Source organism: Chiloscyllium plagiosum, chromosome 13 (genome assembly GCF_004010195.1).
Source record: "Chiloscyllium plagiosum isolate BGI_BamShark_2017 chromosome 13, ASM401019v2, whole genome shotgun sequence".
In the NCBI taxonomy this organism is placed as follows: Eukaryota; Metazoa; Chordata; class Chondrichthyes; order Orectolobiformes; family Hemiscylliidae; genus Chiloscyllium; species Chiloscyllium plagiosum.
The window spans coordinates 49,864,823-49,881,983 of NC_057722.1; the positions used below are offsets into that span (position 1 = coordinate 49,864,823).

At 38.0% G+C, this 17,161-nt stretch overlaps 1 long non-coding RNA gene across 1 annotated transcript; it reads right to left on the bottom strand.

The window, feature by feature from the left end:
* Nucleotides 1-2,826: 2,826 nt before the first annotated feature.
* LOC122556319 lies at nt 2,827-16,365 on the bottom strand. Its single transcript, XR_006313501.1, has 3 exons — nt 16,283-16,365; nt 4,677-4,799; nt 2,827-2,904 (listed from the first exon to the last, which is right to left on the bottom strand). It is a non-coding gene; the product is annotated as an uncharacterized LOC122556319 (long non-coding RNA).
* Nucleotides 16,366-17,161: the final 796 nt, after the last annotated feature.

A 17,161-nucleotide genomic window follows, 5' to 3' on the forward strand; every position in this document is an offset into this window, starting at 1 on the left:
ATCACTTTATGCCTCTTCTGCCTTTTTGACTTTAATTCCTCCACTATCAGACCCTGTGCTTTCACTTCCCAAAGCCCTCAGCTCTGATAATCCCTTACTGCTTATGAACGATTCTCTATTCCTTCAGGGTACTTCTTAAACACAGTGATTATTGATGACACTAATGTGCCTCCTACACATGTGCAGACATGGTCTGTGCTGTTACTTGGTGGCCACAACAGGTCTTGGGAAACATCTGTGCGCACCTGACATCACCAGGCTTAGGATGAGTGGCCTGTACTGTGGAGTATGGTCTCCTTGGCTGCTGCCCCTTCACTGCCTGGCCTACTCCAGCCACCATATTGCCCACAGAGAGAGGTGTTTTATTATGTTAAAGGTTTATATAAATGCAAGCAGCTTTTGTTATATAAACAGCCTCATTCTTCATTCAGACAGGTAGGCTGCTTGCTTACTTACAGTTATATTGAAAAAATTGCATTGGATCAGCCATGAATTTGATAAGGTCGCATATAAAATGTTATTGCGCTGGAACTGATGGTTTTGGGCATGATACATTTGCTAATTGCCTATTTTTTCTTCATGGAAGTCTTGAACCAAGAATCCTAGGAAGTTTCTACTCCAGAGTCCTGTGAAAGCTCAGTTGATGAATATGTTCAAGAGAAAGATTAACAGATTTTTAGATATTAAATAAATGAAGCAATATGGAGATAGTGTGGGGATAAAGTGTTGAGGTAGAAGATCAGCTATGATTTAGTTGAATCGCAGAGCAGGCTAAAGGGACAGAATGACATACACTTGCTTTTATTTCCTATGCCCCCCCAAAAAAATTGAGTATGTATTATTTTCAGCCTTGTAAAATATAACTAGAAATTAGGAAACAAATGCAACATTGGTCTATTATTCCAAGGAGGATGGAATGCATAAATGTAAACATATAAAGTCTTGCAAAACTGTATATTGTATTGGTGATACAGCACCTGGAGTGCTGCCCACATACTTCAGAGGAGCATTGTTGTATTGAAAGCACTTCAGAGCAGTTACATGAGGCTAATTCCAAGATGAAAGGGATGTCTTATGTGGAGGAGATGAACAGGTTGGGCCCATGGGAGTTTAGGAGTATGAAAGGTGATCTTATTGAAACAACCAAGATTCGAAAGGGGCTTGACAGGGGATGCTTCCTCTTGAGGTGGAATCTAGAACTAGAAGTTAAAGTTTAAAGGGAAAATGTCTCACAGTTAAGGTGGAAATAAGAGGGCATTTCTTCTCTCAGTTAGTCAGTCATTCATCTGCAATTCTCTTTCTCAGTGAGTAGTGGAGGCTGGGCCATTAAATACTGATTGAATATACATTCAAGGCTCAATTAGACAGATTTTTGATTGACAAACTGTCAAAGTTTATTGGGGACAGGCAGATAAGTGAAGCTAAGGCCACAACTAGATCAGCCATGATTGTATTGAATGTTGAGTAGGCCTGATGAGTGAATGGCCTATTTTTGCTCCTATTCCTTATGGGGTGGCTGAAGAATGGCAAAATAATATCTAGATCCAGTTATCCCTATCTTCAAAGCTCACCACAAGAATTTAACATTTAGTCTCAACTCTCTGTATGCTATGGCTTGGAAAATCAGCTGGCATTCTCTATTTCTGTAAGATAAAATTGCATTAGATGTTCACATAAACCAGACACTGGCTATACTTCACAAAATAGTTATTGTATTATTGGTTCTGGAGATGTTAAAACTTTAGCCTTCATGTTGTTCTTGCCAATCCCACAAATTACATTTAAACTCTGTAAGTACAAACACAAGTTCTACAATATCAAGCAACCACTAGTGGTTCCTTCTGATATTGTGCTTCAGTAAAGCAAGAACTCCTGAGGATGTATAAACAGTTTTCAATGATTCTTTCAGAGAATAGGTTAACTAAATTAATGTTGTGTGACTTTTGTGTTTCATGGGCTGTAAAGTGCATCAAGTTGATTTGTACACCTGAAAGATGATATATAAATGCAGATTATTTATTTTTCTGTGCAGAGCAAGAATTAACAATTTGTTTCCTGTGGACTATTTTTTAATTGTCAAAGGACAACACAGTCCTCACTTCCCATACCACTGGAATATTTTAAAAGTATTAGTTAGTCAACAATGCTTAAAGTTGCCTCTCAACTGAGTGCAGCATTACTAAAGATATTCCCCACCCTCCCCCAACATATCATCTTTCCAATGTCCCCTCAGCAGAAAATGACAACCAAACTGGGTTTCTTTGTCATTGCTTGCTTCTCTAATGTCAAGGGTGCTATCAAATGTACCCATGTACCCATGTCTGCACCTGCTCTGAATGAATACATCTAGCTTAACAGGAAAAGCTTCCACTTAAAGGTACAGCTGGCTATATAATTCCAAAAAGGCTATCATCTCTCTGCATACTGATAACCTTGACTACCATCATGACTCTGGCCTAGATAGGAGTCCTTTAGAAGGAAAAACTATTAATGGTTGATTAACAATTAGGGGGTGAGCTGATGTCTATGTTCTAAGTATTTATTTTCAATTTGAATTTCTCAACATTAAATGCTATGACTCAAAAAACGTGGTCATCAACTTTAGTGTGAAATTCCTAACCAAAACTTCAGAGAGGTGTAACATGCCAAAGGCATTGACTTAACTTGTCATAAATGAATGCCTGGAATCTTAAATATACATTTTTTTTGTTAGATTTTGCAATTGTAGATATCAACACAGCCTTGAAAGAGTTCATATATATCCTTTATTGCATTAAATCTTACAAAACAACATTAAAAAAATGCAATAAACATTTATCAATTTTTCACACCACCTACAATAATATATCTCTCAATGAAGCATGTTTAAGCTTCGTTCTCTTGTACATCTTCATCCAAGATATGCTAAACAAACAGAGAAAAAATGGTATCACTTGAATGATAATGCCTCTTTTACATTGTGGTTGCTTAGCCAAATGACAACAAATCATTGTAGGTGTATTAAGCTCAGCTGGGAAAAGGACAAGCCGGTGATTTTGTTTCAAGAGGCAGATTGCAATTTTTGCTCACTTAAACTTTGCACATAGACTTCCATTGATAATATTGGTTTGCTTAATAAACTTAATCAGACAAACAAGGAAAAAGAATCGTTGCAAACATGTTGATCACTGAAATTCCTTAAGGAGCTCCCTACTTTCTAGCTTTGAGAGAGCTTTGACAATGGTAAACAAACTGGAAGACAATTTGACAGAAAATTAATCAGATTTAATGAGGATGGCCTATTTCGTATTGATGTCCAAATTTGACAAAGTATAGCTGGTCTCTCCAAGACAATGATTGGTATTACAGTGCTTCCACATGCTTAAGTGAGAATTTCATTACTACTTCAACTGCACATTTTGTATAAATACAGAAATCCTTCACAGGATCCCAGCAATACAAGTTTAAATGCATTGACTTGCTAAATCTGAAATTACACTGCTGCAGACCTCTGCATTTCATGACAGTTTCTGCATTTTTTTTTTCTGTTTCCCAACAACCACCAGGGTCAAGTTAATAAGGCTTCTATCCTTGTAACAATTTTCTGTTGCTACATCCTGTTGACATGCTACTTAATTTTTAAAAAAAAGTTCTGCAATACTCAACTCTACGCATGGAGCCATACAAGAGTTGGCTTCATCAGCGGAAGCGATAAACAAAGCTTCTTTATTCTTTATTGCTTCACAAAAATTCTAGCTCCTGGTCATGAAATCTATCCTTTCAGGGATTCCAATTGAGTGCCACACAAGTTTATAGTGTACTCTGAGAATGCACAGGTGATTCTATTTATATGATATGTTATGTGTTTAATGTGATTTAGTTGGAGTGTGTTCAGCGATGCAGAATAAAATAATTGGGGACTTCCAGCTTTAAATGTCAATTGTTTCATGAATTGTATGGTGTAAGAAGTAATGCAGAGGAAGGTTCTTGTATGTTTTCATTTGATTGTTAGCATAAGAATTCTCAATGAAGTGTATTGTTGATTGAAATTATCACTCCCATAACTTGGCTCAATAACATGACTTAACTCCAACATGTTTGCCAGATTTTATATGAGGTAGTGCTAGACCACAGTTGTCATCGTAGCAAATATTGAATCTGTGAAATTAAGTTGAGTACTCAAGATGATGAGATACAGGATTTAAGTCATGCAAGATTATTAAAATTGTGATATGTATTTGAAGCAGTTACTTTGATGTGACCTGAATAATATATTTAGGATTGTACTCACACAACATGGTGGTGAAAGGTTCAACTTTCAAAATGTATTAAAAAAAAGTAGGGAATATTTTGGGATCCATGATCAGCTGCAGCATATAAAGTGGATTGTGTTAGGAGTGAAGAGGACTGGGATACATTGAAATAAGAGAAGAAAATATGAACCCTGCTCATTATTCATTCAATATTTTGTTACAGTTTGTGTTGTTAAATTTTGTGTTTTTATCCCAGAACCAGTCAGGTTGACTTTTCATCCGGTATAATCTATCTGGATACTTTAGAGACAATGAACCAAACACTACCACCACCACCACCATCCCTGGATATGTCTGTCCCACCAGCAGTTCAGGCCCAGCAGAGTTAGAAACACAGTCAGAAATGAGTTGCCCTAGGAATCCTCAACACTTGACTCTACTCACCATGAAGTTTCATGCATCATGATCAAATATGAGCAAGGAAACCTCCTGCTGATTATCATCTGCTGTCCTTCCTTGATGGATGATTCAGTACTCCTCTATGTTGACCATCATTTGGAGGAAGCGCTGAGGATGACAAGGGCACAAAATGTATTTTTGTTGGGAAATTTCGTTGTCCACCACCAATAATGACTCAGTAGCAGGACTTCTGATTGAGCTGGTCAGGTCCTAAAGGACATAACTACTAGATTGAGAGTACAATAGGTGGTGAGGGAACTAACAACAGGGAATATCATATGTGACGTCATCCTTACCAAACTGCCAGCTCCAGATGTATCTGTCCATGAGAGTATCAGGGAGAATGACCACTGCTTGATCCTTATGGAGATGAAATCCCATCATCACATTGAGAATTCTTTCTATATTGTGGTGTGCCACTATCACCATGCTAAATGGTACTTCAAACAGATCTAGCAACTCAAGACTGGGCATCCACGAGGCACTGTGTGTCATCAGCAACAGAGTCATACTCCTACACAATCTGCAACCTCATGGCCAGAGTATCCTGCACTTAACCATTATCATCAAGCCAGGGGATCAGCCCTGGTTCAATGAAATGTGCAGAAGGGCATGCCAGGAGCAGCATCACGAACACCCACAAAAAAGGGGTGTCAACATGGCAAAGCTACAAAACACAGGACTATTTATACTAAAATAACATAAGCAGTAAATGTTAGACAGAGCCAAGTGCTTCCACAATCAATGGATCAAATCTAAGCTCAGCAGTACTGCCACATCCAGTCATGAATGGTGTTGGACAATGCAACAAATCATTGGAGAAGGAGGGTCCACAAATAACCCAATCCTCAATGATGGAAGAGCCCAGCACATCAGTGCAAAACATAAGGCTGAAGCATTCACAGCAATCCTCAGCTAGAAATGTGGAGAGGATGATCTGCCTCAGTCTCCTCCAAAGGTTCCTAGCATCATAGATGCCAGTCTCCAACCAATTCAATTCACTTCACATGATATTAAGAAATACTTGAAGGCACTAAATACTCACTACTAAAGCTTTGAGCCCTGACAACATTGTGCCCTGATAACATTCAAGATATGTGCTCCAGAACCAGCCGCCCCCTTTGCCAACCTGTTCCAGTACAGCTACGACACTGACATCTACCCAACAATGTGAAAAATACACAAGGCAATGTTCATTACCCAAAAAGCAGAACAAATCTAAAACAGTCAATTACAGCCCGATCAGTCTATTCTCAATCATCAGTTAAATGATGGAAGGTGTCATCAACATTGCTTTCAAGTAGCACCTGCTCCGCAATAACTTGCTCAGTTTGGGTTTTGCCAGGACCACTCAACTCCTGACCACATAACTGCCTTGGTACAAACATGGACAAGAGAGCTGAATTCCAGAGGTGAGGTGAGAGAGATAGCTGTCAATATCAAGATTGCATTTGACAGAGTATGCCATCAGCAAAATTAAGGTCAATGGGAATCAGGGGAAATCTTTCTGCTGGTTGGAGTCATACCTGGTACAGAGAAAGATAGTTGTTGTTGGAAGTCAGTCATCTCAGCTCCAAGATTTCTCTGTAGGAGTTCCTCAAGGTAGCGTCCTTGATCTAATCATCTTCAGCTGCTTCATCAATGATCTTCCCTCCATCATAATGTCAGAAGTGGAGATGTTCACTGATGATTGCACAATGTTCACAACTTCTCAAAAAATGAAGCAATCCATCTCCAAATGAAGCAAAACCTAGACAATATCCAGGCTTGGGCTAACAAGTGACAAGTTGCCACACAAATTTCAGGTAATGGCCATTTTCAATAAAAGATAATCTAACCATCATCCCTTAGCATTCAGTGGTGTTATCTGGGGCCTGATCAGGTGTATCCCAGAACTTTGTGGGAAGTTAGGGAAATGATTGCTGCTATATTTGTATCACCGATAGTCTAAGGTGAGATACCGAAGACTGAGATTTGCTAATGTGGTGTCATTATTTAAGAAAGCTGGTAAGGAAAAGCCAGGGAACCATAGACCGGTAAGCCTAACATCATTGGCGAGAATGTTGATGGAGGGGATACTGAGGGACAAGATTTACATGCATTTGAAAAGGCAAGGACAGGCAAATGACTTTGTGCATGGGAAATCATTTCTCATTAACTAGGTTGAGATTTTTGAAGAAGTGGCAAAGAAGATTGATGAAAGTAAAATAGTGGACTTTGTCTATATGGACTTCAGCACAGCTGAGGGATTGGCCTATAGTGAGAGGCTAAATGAGCTGGGGCTATTTTTCATGGAGAATCAGAGGTTGAGGTGTGACCTTCTAAGAAGTTTATAAAATCTTGAGGAGGATGGATAGGGTGAATAGACAAGGACTTTTTCCCAGGATAGGGGTGGCCAAAACTAGAGGGCATAGGTTTAAGGTGAGTGGAAAAAGATTTAAAAGGGAGCAACTTTTAAATGGGGGGCAACTTTTTTCACACAGAGGGTAGTGTGAGTATGGAATAAGCTGCCAGAAGAGGTGTCAGAGGCTGATACAATTACAGCACTTAAAAGGCATGTGGATGGGTATATGAATAGGAAGTTTTTATAGGCAAATGGCTCTAGATTAACTTAGAATATCTGGTTGGCATGGATGAGTTGGACTGAAAGGTCTGTTTCCATGCTGTAAAACTCTATCACTGAAACCTCCACTGTCAACATCCTGGGATTACCATTGACCAGAAACTGAAATAGAGCTGAAAATGTGTTACTGGAAAAGCGCAGCAGGTCAGGCAGCATCCAAGGAGCAGGAGAATCGACGTTTTGGGCATGAGCCCTTCTTCAGGCTCATGCCCGAAACGTTGATTCTCCTGCTCCTTGGATGCTGCCTGACCTGCTGCGCTTTTCCAGCAACACATTTTCAGCTCTGATCTCCAGCATCTGCAGTCCTCACTTTCTCCCAGAAACTGAAATAGACAAGCCATATAAATACAATGGCTACAAGAGCAGATCAGGTGCCAGGAATCCTGCAGTGAGTGGCTCACCTCCTGACTCCACAAAATCTATCCACTTTCTACAAGGTGCAAGTCAGGAGAACGATGGAATATTCCCCACTTGCGTGGAGCAATACAGCTCTAACAACACTCAAAATGCTGACACCATGCAAGACAAAGCAGCCCGCTTGATTGGCACCACACCCACAAATATCCACTGCAGAAATTCACCAAGTCTCTTCAAACAGTACCTTTCAAACCCACAAACTTTTCCATTTAGAAGGGCAAGGGCAGCAGATACCAGGGGAGCACAACCATTTGCAAATTTCCCTCTGAGCCACTCACCATCCTGATTTGGAAATATTTCACCATTCCTTCAGTTCATTTGGTCAAAATTCCCTCCTTAAAGGTATTTTGGGTCTAACTATAGCAGATGGCAGCTGTTCAAGTAAGCAGCTCACCACCACTTTCTCAATGGCAGGTCAGGAGGGGCAATAAATGCTATTGCAATCAGTGATGCCCATGTACCACAAGGGAATAATACAAAGAGGCATCCAAGTGTCCACATGCATGAATCACAGAAAACTAGTGTACAAGTACAGCAGGTAATAAGGAAGACAAATGGAATTTTGGCATTGGTCATGTGAAAGGGTTGGTTGAGTGAGAGGTGAACTTCAGCCCAAAGAGGTGAGCTGGAAGGTGCTCAATTTTGTACCCAAAATTCATTGAGTCAATGACAGGATAAAATTGAAGTCTTCTAAGCACTGATCATTCATCATCAGAGCAGTGAAGGTCAGAAGGTACAATGAATGGAAAATGATGATGGGATTAGAGAAAGCTATACGTAAGAGGGAAAGTTGCTGTTCTATTATTGTTTCAGAACTGATTAGCTAACTCTGATATGTTGAAGGCAGAAATATATTGAGGCATATTGTAGGTGTGAAGGGGACAAAAACGGAATGCTTTCCTTAAAGTACAATTGATACATTTTTGAGGTAAAGATTTGTGTTTTGCTCATATTACTTTTTTGCTTTTCCTTGAGCTAACAGGAATGCATTTGACTAACAAGCTAATGTAGTTTTCCACATAAAATTAATGATATCTCAATGTTAAATTTTAGGTTGTTGCACCACCTAAGACAGTGTGAATAACGTTATGGTGTTATTCACTCAAGCAATTAAAAGGTGAGGGATGTTATATGATGAAATTTCTATTCAGATATATATTCCAGTTAGTACTTCAGAGTAAAATATAAGCTATGTCTTTCTTTCCAGTGTGACCAGCTACTGGATGTTTGAATTGTTCATAACCAATGAACCCTTTCAACTAAATCCCCAGTATAAACTGCTACTGACAAACATTTTCCATTTGAATGAACATTTACCTGAAAGCCTTATTTCCATGGACGTATTAATGCTACCATTTTGTCACATCAGAAATCCTTTCTATTTTTTAATTGGTTAGTAGTGAAGGTGTGCAGCAAATTTATGCCTGTAAATGCTTCATAACCCTACTCCTGATCATGTTTAAAAAAGAAATTTCTCCATCTGAATTTCTGAAGGTCCTCCCCCTCCTAATTGTTCCCACACAACTTCAGTGAAAGACTTAAAGCAGGGCCTGTGTTCTGCCTACTTATTTATTCTCTTGCAGGAAATGATGCATAGCCCAAGGAGAGCCAATAAAAAGGAGAAAGAAGTAGATTTGCTGAATGAACTTGTCTGATATGATATGCCTCTTTTGTATTATTTTTAAACCATTTCTTTTCATGGTACAGTATAAACAGAATCTAAATACTCCTGGAAATAAAGGTTCCAGAGTTCAATTCTTAAAACTATTTCCACACTCGTTTTGTCTATATCCAAGTTTACAACTGCTGTTGCATTTACTTGTGTCGTCTGTGGTTTGGGCAGTCTGTACATTTGGCGCTGGTGATGAATATTTTAAGCATTTGGAGCTACAATTGTAGGTTTATTTATTGTTTACCTGGAAAGTTACAAGTCCCAATTATTTTTTTTAAATAGCTAGCTTCAATGGAGATCTTTCGTGATATGAGTTTAAATTTATCACTGTCCTCTCCGGTTCTAAATTTAGTTACAAAGCCTCTTAATTCTTTTAACATTTGCCTCAACTTAGTGTTTAAGCCATATTTTCACAGACGAGTATGCAAAGTCATGAATGGGAAACAGCAGAAAAGCATTGTTTACCAAGTTAATTACTATCTCATAGTATAAAAAATAGGAGAGTACAGAGCCAAAGGTATTTCAGAAATATCACTAGAATGTTCAACATCAGTTTGGATGGAAAATGAACGATATTGGTTCAGCTGTTGATTACACACCTTGCCTGATTTTGCTTTCTCTCAAACTCTCTGTAAAGAAATGTGAGCTGGTTGGACATTGGGAGGTCAACTTAATATCACCCATTTTACACTCCACTGACCGTGAAAGTTCCAGTGATAATCCCCAAATGCCCAGAACTTGAATTTTTCTCCAGTTTCTCTCTTACTTTCCCTGGGGCTCTCTCTGAGCTCAGATTGTGCACGACACACACCACCTTCTCAGTCAACCATATTCCCATCAAGTTGCTGACCACACAGCTCTCCTTTCTGCCCTAATTTATCACATTGTTCACAGTTCCCTGTCCTGCCTCCTCTTCCCCCATCCTTTCACATCTGTCATCAAAGTCCAGCCAATTTCCAACTTTGTGTTCCATGCTAAAGTCCTTTAATATGATGTTGTCTTGCAAATGTGATTCCATTTCTCCCACAACCCTACTGGAATCTCTCTGACTAGGTTTTTTTTTAATTTGCTATGACATCGAAACAATTTGAATCCAACTCACTAATAGCATTTCATGTGACTTACAACTATAGTACATTAGATCACCTCCTCCTTAGCCATTAATTCCATTAAATTCCCTACCCTTTGTTTTGCTGCTGTATTTTACCTTGAGCTGAGCTTTCAATCCTATATATCCACCATCACAAAGACCACTCACTTCCAAATCTGTGAAAGCATCCCTTACTACAACTGCCCCAGACCATTTGTATTAAAACCTTTATTGATTATTTTACTAACTCCAGACTCAAGTAGTTCAGTGATTTCCTGGAAGCATGCCCATCTTCCAACCTGCACAAACATAACCTAGACCAAAATTCTGCTGTTTGTAGTTGAACCTGCACCCAGTACTATTCCATGATAACCCTATACTCACTGACCCATCTTAGCAACTGGTCATCAAGACACCAGTTATAAATTCTCATTCTCATACTTAAATTTCTCTCTGGCCGTTTTCATAACTTCATCATCATAATTTATTCCAGCCTGACCACCTTCCAAGAATTCTGTTTCTTCAATTCTGGCCATTGTGCATCCTCTGTTTCCTTTTCCACTGTTGAGTGGCCATGCTTTCAGTTGTTAGGTTGTAAAGCTGGAAATGCTCCCTCTAAACATTGCAGTCTCTTCTCCTTGTTTCCTTTAAAATGCTTCATAGAACATAATACTTTGACCAAACATTTGCTCATCTAGCCTAATGGCTTATTTTATGACAGTATAGGTGAAATATATAGTTTATTATAATTGATGCTGCTGAAAGTTCTGCCCAATATTTACATTTTTCAACAAAAGAGAATGCAACAGAATTTTTTATCGGAAGTTACAACAAAAACAGCATTTGCAATTTTTTCTTTCCATTGCCTTGCCTTGTAGCACACAATACATTGCAAAAAAAACTGACATTAAAAATGTAAGCATTTGAAATGAAAATAGAACATATAGAATAGAAAGCTAAGGCTTGAAATGATAAGGGGTAGCTTTGGTTTTACTCAATATTTGTCCTGTATTTTAGTCACAAACTATGTCTCCATGATCTATTCTTGTCCATTTTTACAATTGCAATATTTTACCTAATTACTCAGTATTCATAGAAACCATTTACAAACTAGGCTAAAATCAGGAAACTTACTGAAAGTCAAGCGATAACGGAAGTGTCAATCTCCAATTGTTGTATGTAAATGGACCTTTTTGCATGCTATTTTTCCACACATCCATGCCAAATATTAACTTTACCATGAATCAAACAACTTCTTTATTTCAATGAATCACTGAATGCCTCAGGTTAAATTCTCTTTTCAGTAAATGATACATGCAGTTATGAAAAACAGAAATGATGTATAATCAGTGACATTGTACATCTATTTATCATTTCCAACATACAACTTTCCCCCAACTATGCAGTTTCCCAGCTACCCTAGCCCCTGTGGCCAGGAAGGTGGGACACACAGAGGCATTGTCCGAAAACTGATATCCAAAAAGCATTAATCTGCTAATTCATTTTCTTTGCAGTATTTAGCATGCAATTTTTATGGGAAACAGTTACCATTTCAAAAAGGAATTTAGTTTTCTGTCCGCTTTCATCATAGCTTCCTTAAGTGGCAAGATTTTGTACAGTGATTTTACAATGCAATTTATGGATTTAGTACATTATTGTAAAATGTTTTTAGATTCTGACATGAAAAGCATCAACACATCTTTCCTTTAGCCTGCAGCTGGCTTTGGGAGGATACAGATCAAACAGCAAAGTGCACATTGCTTTGTTCGTCAGACTTTAAGAGTGTATCTCTTTAAGCTGCCAGGTGTTTATATCGTGCTGGTGGTTTGGGAGGGCCTGCATTTTTTTGGATGTAGGGGGTGGCACACAGAGAGCCATTGAGCACATAGATGATTATGTGGCTTGGAATGGACCGTTGGTGGTTCTACTGTCTAAAGGCTTTTTTGATAGATATAGTATTGGACCCAGCTGGCTGAGGTATTGTGGGTAATTAAGGATTAATTACAATCCTGTAGTTTGTATCATGACTCAGGGTCAGTAGAGGGTCAGTGCACATGGCAAACTCAGAGATTTGTGAATGGTTGGATGACGCCAGTCCTGAGAGGTTGGGGAAAGTGAAGCGTACAGAATGTGGAGCCAGCAAGACTGTGGGCTACACAGCCAGGGTGCTGCTGGCTCTGCCGACACAATACAGTCAGCCTAGTGTATCTCAGCAAATGTTAACAAGCATCAAGACTTAAAAACACATCTGCACAAACTGCATTGCCTGTCACTTCAACTCATTATAATAACCGTATCGTTTGTAACAGCTTGCGTGCAGCAACTGCTGCTATGCGATTTATAATACAACGACTAAAATATGAACAATTCTGAATGCAACTAAGAAATCAACTTACACAAAATAAGTTCTATTTTTAAACTATTTTCTTACTCTAAGAACTCTTAAAATTCCTATCAATTGCAGTATATTTTATAAAATATATTTTGTGATAAAATTGAGCAACTTGAAGCTAATCTTATAATTTTATTTCTTTAATCTTTCATGGGTGTTCCTGGAATGGTTCACGTTTGTTGTCCAACCCTATTCACATTTGAACTGAATAGTGAGCTGGACCATTGAAGAGGGCAGTTAAGAGTTAGCAACATTATTGTGGGCCTAGAGTCATGTATAGGCCAGACTACAGGTAACAATGACAGATTCTTCCATAAACCTCATTAGTGAACCAGACAGGTTTTCACAACAATCATGTTTAGCAGAATAGATGGTTAAGGAACAATGACAAACATTTAAGAAAATATTCGTGGCTAAGAGCAAAGATTTAATTGCAGTGAGGAAGAATGATTCTTCAAAGGGGAATAAACTGACCATGGTTAACCAAGGAAGTTAAGGATAGTATCAAATTGACAGAAAAAAAAACTAAAATGTGGCAAAGATTAGTTGTAAACCAGAGGACTGGGAAAATTGTAAATGCCAACAAGAAAACTACCAAAAAAAAGAGAAAATAAACTAAGGGCAAAATAACAGTAACATATTAAAAAAAACAGACAGCAAGAGTTGTTTTTAATATATTAAGAAAAGGTCAAAGCTCCGTATTAAATGATACTGTAGAACTAAAAATAGAGAATCAGGAAACTGGCAGGGGAGTTGAATAAATATTTTGCATCGGTCTTTATAGTAGAGGACACTAATAGCATTCTAAGAATACTAAATAATCTAGAGGGTAAAGTGTTGGGGGTGTGGGGAGGCAGTAACTACAATAACTATAGAAGAAAGGTTCTAGGGAAATTAATAGGGCTAAACACCAATAAACTGCCCCAGTCCTAATGGGTTGCTTAGTAGAATTTTAAAGGAAGTAGCTACAGAGCTAATGGATACGCCAGTTATCACCTTGCAAGAGCTCTAATATTCTGGAAAACAAACACACTTATTTATAAAGGGAGGGAGACAAGATACTGGCAAATATAGGTCAATTAGTTTAACATTTGTCATTGTAAAAATGTTACAGCTCATTACAAAATATGTAATAAAGCAATTAGAAATATATAACATAATCAAGTTGCAATACATGTTGCATCAAGGGACAATCATGCCTAACAAATGTCTTAGAGTTTTTTGAGGAGGTAATAAACAGTACAGATAAAAGGATAACCAATAAAACTAATAACAAAAGCCATTTAGTAAAGTACAACACATAAGCTATTTAATAAGTAAAAACCCATAGTGCTGGAGGTCGTATGTTTGCATGCATAGAGGATTGGCTAACCAATAGAGCACAGAGCGTTGAGATAAACGAGGCATTCTTGGGACAGCAATCTGTAACTACTGGAATGTTACAGGGATCAGACCTGGGGCCACAATTTTTATAATATATATTAGTATATCATAGTATATTATATATATATTATATATAATAGTAATATATATTAATATATATGATGAAGGATATAAATGTACTATGGCCAGATTAGTGAATTACACAGAAATGCTAGGGAGCCAGGTACTAAGGTTGGTACAAAGAATCTACGGAGGGATATAGACATAAAGAGTGTATGGGCAAACCTTGATTTATGGAATATAGTGTGGAAAAATGTGAGGTTATGTTATATGCACTTTGACAGAAAAAAATCGAGGAGCTGAATATTATTTCAACTGGGAATGCTTCCCAAACTTTGAAGACTACAGAAAGCTGTAGCACAGAGGGATGTGGAGATCTTTGTGTATGAATCACAAAAAGCTAGCATACATGCTGAGTAGGTGATCGGAAAAGCAAATGGAATGTTGGCCTTTATTTCAAAGAGAATATGAGTATTAAAAAAAAGTGAAATCTTGCTAAAAATATATAAAGGGCTCGTCAGATCACCGCTGAAATGGAGTGAACATTTTTGGTCCCCTTATCTAAGGAAATAAATTCTGGCATTGGTGTCAGTCCAAAGAATGTTCCTGAGATTGATCCTAGGTATGAAGGGATTTTTTTAATGAGGAGAGGTTGAGTAGGTCAGGCTTATACTCATTGGAGTTTAGAAGAGTGAAAGCAGACCTGATTGAAACATATTGGATTATTAGGAGGCTTGACAAGGTAGGTGTAGAAAGGTTGTTTCCTCTTTTCGGAGAGTCTAGGACCATGCATGCAATATCAGACATGATGTGGAGGTGCCGGTGTTGGACTGGGGTGAATAAGGCCAGAAGTCACATGACGCCAGCTTAGAGTCCACCAGTTTATTTGAAATCACAAACTTTGTGACTTCACCTGATGGAGCAGCAGCACTCTGAAAGCTTGTGATTTCAAATAAATCTGTTGGACTCTACCCTGGTGTCATGTGACTTCTGACATAACCTTAGAGTAAGGGGGTGCCCATTTAGGACAGAAATAGGGAGAAAACTCTAATCTTGGAGGATTTTAATCTGTAAATTTATTAACTGCAAAGGGCTTATGAGGTTGGGTTGTAAAATGTATTCAAGGCTGAGATAGATTTTTAATTAGTAAAGGATAAGACAGGAAAGTGGAGTTGGGGATTATTAAATCAGTCATGATTTCATTGAATGGAATACCAAACTTGATGGACTGAATGGCCTACTTCTGCTTCTATGTCTTATGGTCATCTTATGGATGATAATTCCATGGTCACTATTACTGAGACAGGCTTTAAGTTCCAGATTTATGAATTGAAATTAAATTTCACTCACTGCCATGATGGGATTTGAATCTATGTCCCCAGGACCTGAGCCTCCAGATTACTAGTCTACCACACAGACACTGTCTCCCCAATAATAAAATGAAAGGCCAGGATGAATACTATTTCCTTCGAAAACTGGAGTAATTAAACACTTTAGATACTGGTTTGACCCAGATGATGGTAATATTAGACAAGTCAGATCCCAGAATAACCCTTGGCTAATAGATCATATGTTCAGTTTTTCCAGTTGGTAGCTATTATGGTTCATCACTGAACATATTTGTACAAGTGTGCATATATTCTTTAACAACAGAATGTATGTTTACTACACCAAAGAAGAAACACAAACACAGACAAACACTTAAAGCTATATATATGACAGTTAGAAAGATTTCAACTGTTCCCCAACGCTAACCTTTTACAAACTATCTCAATTTTTAAGCTTTACTTAACTGGTCCATGTCTTTGACTTTATGACTCTTCCCAGTTTCTTTGATGCACTGCAGGAACGATTTCATGATTCATTTTTGAAACTACTCATATGAACCTTTCACAATTCAGATGTCCGAAAGTTTCCTCATTCTAACAACCTGAAGATTTCGATACAAACTCACTTGTTTGGAAGCTCCACACATTCAGCTAAGGTGAACTAAAACTTGATTCTCCTGCTTGGAGGTACTTTTCTTCCTTCTGTAATGAATCATTAAAACATAAATCATTTTGTGAAGCATTTGTGGCCTTTGGCATGATGGGATGCTACATAAGTGTATTGATTACAGTTATGGCCTTCATGGAGCTCTCTGTGTCTGGCTTAGCTTTTCTAGTGGCCTTTGAGGAAAAGAAAGGCAAAAGTGGAGATAAAAATAAAAGTTGAATAAAAATGATAAAGATACTGAGTCACAATTCCGTGGCCAATTATTTTGAAAGTCCAACACAAACTCTTTGTTATCTAGAAAGAAACAGCAGCTACAGGTATACAATCCACAAGGCAATTTGGCTCATATTGAATTATGTGTGGTTGAAAGGTTTAACTCTCTATTGTCATTATAAGATTTCTATCTAAAAATAGGCCATAATTTAAAATGCTAGTTAAGAACAAGTTCTACTGCTGTCAACACAGGTAATGGTTATCCCTCTCCAAACCCAAATCCTGTCTTAACAAATTCGCTGTGCACAGAGAAACCTGATTCAACTAGAAAATCAATGAAGTACAGCGTGTGAGGATATTATTAGAAAAAAAGTATAAATGTCAAACCAAATAATTTGAGATTCAGATGAGGTTATCAACTCTGGCTAGAGTTATTCCTGGGTATTTCATTACAACACCTGCTTTATCCAGATACCAGCTTACATTCCCAGTGTCCTACCGGCCATTAGCCAAAGTTGCAATAGGAAAACTGCAGAAATACCTCAGACATTTGGAGTGTCTCTGTTTACTGGTAAACTGATAAATCATCCAAAATTTGAGAACATAGTCATTGTATACAATTCAG